Source organism: Centroberyx gerrardi, chromosome 22, assembly GCF_048128805.1.
Source record: "Centroberyx gerrardi isolate f3 chromosome 22, fCenGer3.hap1.cur.20231027, whole genome shotgun sequence".
Classification (NCBI taxonomy): domain Eukaryota; kingdom Metazoa; phylum Chordata; class Actinopteri; order Beryciformes; family Berycidae; genus Centroberyx; species Centroberyx gerrardi.
In genome coordinates this window covers 8,147,856-8,157,168 of record NC_136018.1, presented here as the reverse complement: position 1 = coordinate 8,157,168, position 9,313 = coordinate 8,147,856, and positions in this window count along the sequence as shown.

Here is a 9,313-nt window from a genome sequence, read left to right as displayed (position 1 = left end):
TGCTCATAATCCCAGGCATATGCTGTCCCTCTCTGGCCTGATCGCTTTTATGGTCCCTGCCTGTCAGACCGCCGTCCAGTTGTGCTCCCACTATATATAGTTTCACAGATCTAGTCAATCTCCACTCAGTGACTCAATAGTTTATTTTTCTTCTGATTCTAGCTCTGGTCTCGTCTCATATAATTATAAATAGCTCTGTCGCAGCGGGTGTGGATGTAGAAAAAGTCCAGCGGGTCTCCCTTTCCTTGCTTGGATATCAGTTGCTGTGTTAAAATTCACTGGGACTAGTCACAGTTTCTGAAGTATTTTCATTGCATGGCATTTGCTACAATGCTAAAATATCATAATGTGCAAAAAGACTTCACAGCTTTGGATCAGCACTCATTTTCAGTCCCTTTGACTCATTTTCATTCTTTGACATCACAGCTTAATTTGGAATTTCTGATACAGGACTTTATGAAACAGGATTTCACAATAAATGGAAAAAAAAACATGCTGCCAATATGACAGGATAATTAAATTGTTGCAACAAAGATGAGTAGAATAAAACTAGCAGAAGCTATTATTGATTTTTAAAACAGTTGTCTGGTGTGAGAGAACATTTTTCGAGGCTGGCACATTTGTTTCACAGTCAGGAATTGACTCAGAGAGTTGAATAAATTCCAGCGCTCTCCTGATCGGCCCAGCGCTCCGCTCTCTTGTCTGAATCCCCTCATGGCATTCAGGACAATTTTTAGCTCCTGTCCAGGCGGGCAGTGAGCAGAAGATGACTACATCAGCAGTCAGTTTCCTTTTCCACTCTGTTTTTCTTTGGAGGGCTGGAACGGTGGGGGCACGGGGAAATAAGACTGCAGCCTACACCCACACCTCGCTCTAATAGTCATATCTGAGTCCAGTATCTTTTCATTGCAGGAATCCCTCTTGGGTCCAGACCTCCCTTCTTAGGGAACATGCAAAGGAAAGAGTGAGCAATGCTGTTTTGTAGCATAGATACTGTAGAATTTGTTCAAGGCCACACTGTGACTAACTCAACATCACTAGTGACTAACTTTCAGCTGTATTAGGTTTGATGTTACTAAACTTTGAATGAACTGAAGACCTGATTATATGCCAGTGATACGCAATATAACTGGTAAACTGATCAAATAAATGTGATTTGGGAAGTTTAAATAAGAAGATATTTTTATTAATATTCCTTGAACAGGCGTTTGTAAATTTGTATGATGTCAAATAAATTAACAATGAGTTATTAAATACAGTACCTTTGTAAAAATGTGATCATATATCATGAATCTGGATACATTTAATGATACAATAAAATACTCAGCGGCTCAGACTCACTGCTAACAAGATAAATGCGGACCATTGTCTATGTACTTTTTTTTTTCTTCTGTGGATCTTTGAATCTTCCTGAGAGCACCTGTCCCCACTTCCTTGTTCCGATGACTCCTGTTTGCTCGATCCATGAAAGATTGGCTGGGAACATCCTCCATCCAAGAGGAAACCGAGCTCTGTGAAATTCACACCACTCCGACCGTTTTGGGATCACCGGTAGGATTTCCTAAAAAATAAAAATACATGAAAATATAGTCTAAATAAAGGGGGAGAGGGCAGAGTGTCATGACCCGGGTCAGCCGCCTTTGTTTTTTCATTGTATTTTGTGTGTGTGTGTGTGTGTCTGTGTCTGTGTCTGTGTCTGTGTCTGTGTGTCTGCTTGCTCACAATGTTTTGCCTATTTACATTTTAGAAAATGTACTTATTGTGCTGTTTACGTGTTTATCATAGTCACTAGTTGAATAACCTTTCATCACAGTTGTGTAACCATTATAAATTAATATTTTGAAGGCATCCACTATAATAGAAAAACATCAATGCCTGCTATACTAAACTGAGCTAGTCTATCTATACCATTTAGTTGTATTATAATATTTTTTATAAATAGATTTATTTGAGCAAAAGCAAAGCAGTGCAGTGCTGTAGATACAGTTACGTCTTTTTCTTTTCCAATTGTTTAATTTGTACAATAATACAAAACCCCATCAATCCCACTCTGATTATAACAGAAGCTGTCTTTTACACAGGAAGTGTATGTGTGCTTATGTTATTGGGCTATGAACTTCAAACAAATATCAAACACATTTCCACTGAAATAGCAAACAGTTGACTTCCAGTTCCCCAAAAGCTGACAATGTGTTCCTCCCTCTACAAGCCCTGTCTCCTCTCGCTGGGCCTGCTCTGCCTGCTGGAGCCAATCAATTACACTCAGTTATGAATCACACAGTCATGCTATCAGCCAAATTTGCCTACCTGAATTGCATAAGAACAAAACAGTGATTTAATGTTTTTTATTTATGTGTTTTCTTTATCTGAAAGTTGCTGGACATGTTCTAAGTCAGTTGCAATGTCACTTACTGCCACTAGGGGTCAGCTGTGCACAGGACTATGTAAAGCTCACTCAAATTAAACCTTGCTCAGGTGAGGCCTTTTAGCAACAGATAATGTAATAGCTGACAGATAATGTGATAACTTGTCAAAATTTAATAAAATTGACCCTTTAAATGGGATGAAAATGTAATAAAACTCAATAAATTCCCTGATAACGTCATAACATCACAGTATTAAATTATGATTTCATAAGGGGTGTGATATATTTGTACTTGATGATGTAATAATATTATTGTTTAATGATGTAATAATAATATACTCTCATTATTCTTACACAATATTACTTTTTTGTGCAATGTTATTATTACATCATCAGTCAAAAAATCTTACACCCCTTATGAAGTCACAATGGCCGATTAATGTAGTAATGTGATTACATTAACAAGTTTCATTACATTTTCAACCCATTTAAAGGGACATTTTTTATGACATTATCAGTTGCTACAGAGCCACCAGTTATTTTCTGGTGGCATGGATCATTTCTGGGCAATTCCCAACATTGTCTTGCTCAAAGCATTGCCAATGTAGTTGATAGAAAAACAATGGGTTTTCAGGATAAGTAGTCTCACAGTCTGCCAAACTCATGTGTCATTATCCTGAAAGTATTTACACTGAGAAAAATCAAAGGCCAAAAATTTAAGAAAACTGGATGACAAATTGTCTTATAGTTGAAGAAATAGCAATAAGTGTGTGCACTGTTGCTGTGCTTATGCTCCAACCACAAGAAGAAGAATTTAGAAGATCCTGCAGTACTAATGCCAGGTAGATGCAGGGTGGGGGGACTTATGCAAAAGCTCCCACTGTAGTCATAATTAGAAACGTCCACTTGTGGGTCGGGATTTGCAGAGGGAGGGCGCAGCGGAGTCCTTGGGAAGAGGTAAGAGGGTGAGGGAAAGTGCACACACGTGAGCCTGCTGGGAGTCCCATCTGGGTCCAGGTGAGGGGGGCGGCTTGGCCCAGTAATCCCTGACAGAAGTCATGGTGTGGTCACGCACATCCTGGTTTCAGCCGGAGCTCTGTTGCCATTACTACTACCTGGGTGGTAACACTGCATGCTAATCGCTGGTTATAGCACACTGTGAGTCGTCATAAACGCATCACAAGCACATTATAATTACACAACAAGTGCATCAGAAAGTGTCAGAATACACTATAATGTATGTTTCAGCAATATGATGAGTTTAGGAAGATGTCACTAACTACAAGGCATTTACAGTTCATAGTGAATGTGAATGCATGTTGTTAGGGTTAGGACTCTCTTATAACATATCATTTGATGTCACTTTAGATATAAAGATGAGTTCTTGAATTATTTATAAGACACTGTGGAACACTAATAAGAATACATTGTTTATAACATTCTCATAACCTTGTCACACCAAGTTCATAAGACGTTATAAGTGTATTATGACATTTTCTGATGCCACTATGATGTAATTGTAATGTAATTCTAATATGCCTATGAGGAGCTTATGATGAAATAAATGTTACATGATGCATTATAGCATATTATGACATTTCCTGATGTACTTATGCTGTAATAATAATGTGCTTATGATGTGTGTATGATGACAAGCCACATTGTGTGGTGCTACAAATCTGGTTTAATTAGGATCCATGACCATAAAATCGTAACTATTTACTTATAATACATCATACTCTTTGGTGTAGTCGTACACACAGATCAATCAAAACTCTTTGTCCTAGTGTGAGAGAGCAGAGAGCTGCTAACAGTTCATGGACAGTAAAGTAAAGTCATATATATAGTGTATAACTTTGTCTTGTCTGAAATCATTCAGTATATTTCCAGGCTTTGTCCTCTGTTTCCCTGAATATTGTAGAGACTATAAAAATCAGATGTAGATTGTGGCTGTAAGTTTTATGAACAAGCTGATGGTAGGCTAGTTGTGTGGACAGTTTACAGTGTATTGTTCAAATTTTAATCTGCACTGATTAGCATTAATTTCCCTCAATGTGCTTGGAAACTATTTCCATCTGCTTCTTTTTTGGGGGTGTATAATCTGTGAATTACTTTCTCAGAAACAATATTGTAGATGTATTTGAAAAGAAAAAAGCATATTGGTCAAAATGACTGATATAATATGCATCAGCTCCAGTAAATCAAACAACATTTCACATGGGGCAGCATGGTGGCGTAGTGAGAAGGGTGACCGTCCTTCAACCAGGTCGCAGGTTCAAGCCCCCTGCTGAAGTGTCCTTTAGCAAAACACTGAATCCCCACCAGCTCTAGGAGTGTTGCTCTGTAGCTGAACCTCTGACCTCTGACCTCCCTGTGGAGCAGGGGGAAGACAACAACAACAACAATGAAAAATGCCTGCAGAGATCAATAAAGTATCACATTATTATCATGTTGTACATGCACTATCAAAAGTATCACAGAACAAGATGCAAATCATTGCCTCATTATTTTTGTTGTAAATTCAAGTGAATTCTCACAAGCACAATTTCTGTCAGTACATAATTCAGCAGCTGAATTGCCTTACAGTAAATGCATACAATAGACATCAATTCCATGGAAATTGATGGAGGCAGTAACCTGTTTTTGAACCCTGAACATCAGGAACACTGATCTTTAACAGCGCACAGAGACAAGGCAAACAGTGGGTGACGGAGATTCACTACATCCTTTTGTTGTCGGGTTGAGAAAATGTCAAGGCCAACTCAATAAGGCTGGGTCTTGGCTCTGTGTGTGTGTGTGTGTGTGTGTGTGTGTGTGTGTGTGTGTGTGTGAGTGAGTGCTTGCGTACGTGTGTGTCAGCCTCTGTGTATGAGAGAGAGAGAGATGAGAAATAGTGAGCAGCCTACGTGCGCATTCCTGTGTAAATGCCCATCGGTAAACATGTGTGAATGAGTGTGTAAAATGTGTGTGTGTGTGTGTGTGTTTCCATGTACACATACATGTGCTGTTCAGAGTGTCTGGAAAGTCCATTTGTGTGGCGTTCAGGATGCCAGTGTCTCGCCTGCTCCGCTCCAGCGCTGGCCGCTGAGTCTCTAACCCTTAATCAGAGGAAGGTTGTCTGATGCGAGGCACAGACGGATAAATCACTCTTCACCCCGCCGGGACGCTATCTGGGCCGCGCATAGCCAGGTTGTCCCGTCAGCGGACTGGCCCTCCGCCCGTGCCCTCCAAAGCTAACAGCCATGTGGCGCTGAGCCCTTCGGTCAGCAGGACTCTGACTGCCACCACCCCCTGGAGAATGTGGCCCACATGCTGCACATATCAGCCTTACATCAGTATTTATTGTGTTGTTGTTCGGTGGTCGACTCGCTCCACAGACATTCAAAAGTCATAAGAAAGCAACAAGAAAGAGCATCACAGTCCTGGATGCACAGCTGTTCACATACACTGCAAAAAATCTTCATCTTAACAAGTCATTTAGTCTATCATTGAGTCTTAAAATGGTCATTTTCTTAAAATAAGTGAAGAAATCTGCCAATGGGGTTTGATGATCTCACTTGTTTCCAATGCAAATCAACTTGTTTCAAGAGTTTTGTAGAATTAAGTGTCATTTTCTTGATAGCAGTGCAGTGATCTGCCTTATTCTGACTTGTTTCATGATGCTGACACTCATTTCTAGAAAATTCCTGAAAGAAGTGAAACTGCATTGGAAACAAGTGGAGTTATCTCACCCCATTGGCAAAAATTTTCTCTCTTGGTTTAAGAAAAATAAGATTTGAAGGCTGAATATGAGACTGAATGACTTGTCAAGATGGAGTTTTTTTGCAGTGTAGCAGCCATTGCAATAACAAACATAGATGTGTGTCATTGACCAATTATAGCCGACACTGTTCAGAGGGCTGAGTTTGGTTTATTTAAGAAAAAGGAGTATACGTGAAAACACCCTAAGCGTCTCATTGTAATTAACAAGAACAGAGGGCGCTTTGAGTGCAGCCTAATTGAATAATGGCGATATCAGTGAATGAGTGGGAGTGCGGAGTGATTTACCGCACAGAGGAGTGTGCTTATCTCTCCCTCTGTCCCATGCAGGAAACACTGGGATGTCACCAGGCAGATTAAAAGCTTGGCACAGCTGATACGGAACGCTCAAAATGGATGGGGTGGGGACCTCTGACTGGTGTGTGTGTGTGTGTGTGTGTGTGGTTGGCGGGAAGGGGAGGGGAGGGGAGGTGGAGTGACCTTATGAGTCCTGTTTGGCAGACATTCATTCAAAAACTGGGAATTCCACTGGAAGTTCAGAGGGAAAAAAAGATGTAACCGTGTAACCCGAATGGAATTTTGAATAGCAAGCATATTTTTGACATCACTTTGGTCAGGTCACATTTTTCAGCTGGCACTCAAGCGTCCCGAAGGACAAAAGGAATTTACACCGTTACTGTACGTGTTTAAAAGTTACTGAGGAATAAAGAATGTTTTTGGGGTGGCAGAAAAGCTTCAAACCTATTAACCTTTGCTGGGGTAATCTCAAAGGAGAACTTAATCAGCTGCTTGGCTTTTAATTGAAGTCAATTTTCAAAACTGCTGTTGGTCGCAGTGCAGCTGTATGACTTATAATTGAATTCCTGACAGCTGCGATGCTGGGAATGTCAACCCGTTCTCGCAACGTGAACAAAACAAGACGGGTATTGTGTTCTGAATGACACCACAGAGGCTAAATAACTGCAGAACGGCAGCAAACTGATGCTATTTTCAATGTAGTCACCGATGTATTTCTGCCCTTTTAAGCAGGAGCTGACTTGAGCTGGCAGAGATGCTTCGTACTCTCGAATTGAGGCAATATATGTAGAGTAGAGCGAGGTGTTTGATGGGAGCACAGGCAGACAGATCTGGTGGAGCAGCTGCATAGAGGACACTGGGCCAAATATAGAAAGGGGACAAGGGCCAAAACATATCACACATTTTTTCCCATTAACAGCATAGGTTTGAATCTAACTTGGCGCCAATTAGTTGCAGTATAGGCGCTAGGGCTTAAAAATAGAGCATGGTAGGGGTGGCAATGCACCCGGAACGCAGAGACGGATATCTCTGTCATGGCGGCGTGTGATTTCACGTGTAATCATGTGAAGGGAAAATAGCAGTATTCATATCGCCAGCTGGTTCGTTATAACTCTGTGACGGGGAAGGTTATGCGACAAATGGAAGTTCAGACGTTTGTTGCTATTACCTGTCATGCTACTTTGAGTGCAGAGCCTCGACGCGGGCCTATTTTCAGTACGAAAGCGGTATGTTTGGCGAGTGTGTGACAGGATCTGTGCTGCTCTATCTGTGTGACCACCCGTTTTCACCCGCTATATTTCAACATTTGCTAGTCTCTTATCTCTGGAGTCCGGGGGGCTGGAATGAGGGGCACGCGGGCTTCGGGCCTACCTGTTTACTCTGAGGGCTTCCTCCATTGTTCGCCCCGGCTTCCTTTTAAGGATTTTTCACATTTTTGTGCTCAGTGTTGTTTTGGGAACAGGTCATGGGCTCGGCACATGGGAGCCCGCTGTGGCATTCCTGAATTCCTCCATCTCTGTCTGGTCAGACTCAGCAGGAATTCTTTCCTACAGCACATACTGTAGCTCTCTCTCTCTCTCTCTCTCTCTCTCTCTCTCTCTCTCTCTCTCTCACATACACACACACCTGAAATACTTTTTTACAGTATGTCAGCGTGTCATCTCTCTTTTGTTTGATAGCTTTTGTTTATTCCTTGGGTTCCTTACCTTCACCTCGAGGTTCACTGTGGAATGAAGTCATCCCATGTAGACTAATCCCTTTACACTGTATAAATAGACTCACTTCAGCTCGGTTTTGGTAGCTGTTACGCAACCCGTGAGTGATAGTTCGCTGTTGAGCATCAACATGACCAGCTAATACCCTCAGTAATACTGTGCAACCTAATCTACTGGACTCCACTACCCTTCTGAATTTAATTGTCTTTCTGGACTAAGCACAATTTTTTTATAGAGGTTTATTTTTATATGCACTATAAAAAAATGCCCCTAAATGAGTTCAGTGTTAAAGGAATTGTCACAGTGTTATCATATCTATTTTTCTTTCTTTATACTGACATGTATCTTCAGATGACACAAGTATAAAGCAAATTTTATGAAGACAAAATGTATCTCTTCACCTCCTACATCCCGCTTTTCAGTTGCCATTCATCTGCTTTCTTATTCTTTAGAGGTAGGAAGGTGAATGTTCCCCTCTTTCCTTGAAAACAGTGTCCTTGTCCGAGGGTCCTGCGAGTGGAGAGTCCCTTAATCCTTATTATCCAAAGAAGTCCTCAATGAGATTACAACCCTGCACGAAAACTACAACCGGTTACCAGTAGGCTACACCACCACCTACCATCTGCTGCCATTGGTCAGGCTGGAGGAACCTGCTCCCATTTCACAGGTTATAAAAACCTCCTGTATAATAGGGAAGTATAATATGCCACAATTACATTACAACTGATTGTGCTGTTAATTCAGTCTAGTGCTCCCTGCCAGTGCCAAAGCAACAAATGATTAGTCTGTGTTATTATAATGCTAGTGGCCTAAAACCCTTTTAAGACCTGTGTCAGTTTATCATAAACTAGTTTAGTCCTGTTTTAATTGCTTATTTTCCAGTTCTGCTTCACTGTCACTGTAACTTATGTCTTTTTGGAAAATTAAATTAATTATTTAATTAATTTAATTATCTCCATGATGGTTTGGCAAAAAAAGGGCTTCTGCCATTGAAAATATATTCCCAGGAATTATTTCTATAGAAATGTATTTTAAACCTAAAAAAATATATACTAGGGATATTCCTTGCCAGTCATGTAAGGTACATTTGAGGAAATAAAGGCATGAATTCCCCAAAGAAAAATGTATTTTAAACCTATTTAACATAACATATTAAGTTAATAAATCTCAGGTGCAT